Genomic DNA, 1,088 nt, shown 5'->3' with positions numbered 1-1,088 from the left:
AAAAATTAATATTTATGGGTTGTTACAGTCTTCATCTAGGTTGTTACATGATAGAATATAATTTAACAAAGCTCCAATTCTTAGAATCCAATTGTCCTTCCAAGACTTTATGGTATTACCATTACCTGCTGGCCAGATGATATTCTCACAAATGAGGGGCTAAATCTTTGAAAGAGCTCTCTAAAGAAAAGAACAATTACCTAATTTAATATCAGCAAGTTGGCCTTCCCCTACCCTGTACTTCGTCCTAAGAACTCGAACCCATAAGGCATAGTATTAGTCAAAATGTTATACCCCAATTCTAACATGAAAAGACTATTTTGATCCTTCAACTTCGAAACCCCAACCCTCTAGATGTATTGGGTTGACAAACGGACAACCAATTAATAAGGGTCGTCTTACTATTGCTCTTAGAATTCCCCCAGATGAACTATCAAACAGTGCATTCAATCTCCTCCCAAACACTTTGTAAGATCCTCATGGTCTGCATAAAATAGTTGGGTATTGCAAGAAGAACCGATTGAACTAAAGTCACTCTACCAGCAAAAGACAACTTCCTTACATTCTACACAGAAGTCTAGCTCTAACCTTTCTATCATAATTCTCAAAGAGTTATTGGTGATCCTTTCTTGAAAGAGTGAAACTCCTAAATAAGGTTCCATATTATGGACCTTTTGGAAGCTGAGAGTCTCGTATAAAAGCTTCTCATAATTTTTATCAACTCCTTTTGAAAAATAGATTGTGTCTTGTTCACATTAATCCCGTGTCTAAAGAACCAAAGAAATTATCCAGAATCTCCCTGATTAAAGACATTTGTTCCATGTCGATTTTGCCAAAAATCACCAAGTCATCTACAAAAAATAAAAAATGTGAGAGCATAGCTCCTATCCTAGATAGATGAATGGGTTTCCACTTACTTGTATTGATGGAGGTATGAATGTACTAACCAAGCCATTCCATGCAAAGGACAAAATAATAAGGTGATAAAGGGAAACTTTGTTTGATGCCCTAACCGGATTAAATTTCTGAGTCGAGACTCTATTTCATAAGATCTACATAGATGTATTTGTGATAGCTGACATAATAAC

This window comes from Gossypium arboreum, chromosome 4, assembly GCF_025698485.1.
Source record: "Gossypium arboreum isolate Shixiya-1 chromosome 4, ASM2569848v2, whole genome shotgun sequence".
Classification (NCBI taxonomy): domain Eukaryota; kingdom Viridiplantae; phylum Streptophyta; class Magnoliopsida; order Malvales; family Malvaceae; genus Gossypium; species Gossypium arboreum.
The sequence above is the reverse complement of the archived record's forward strand: the minus strand, read 5'-3'. Positions refer to the sequence as shown.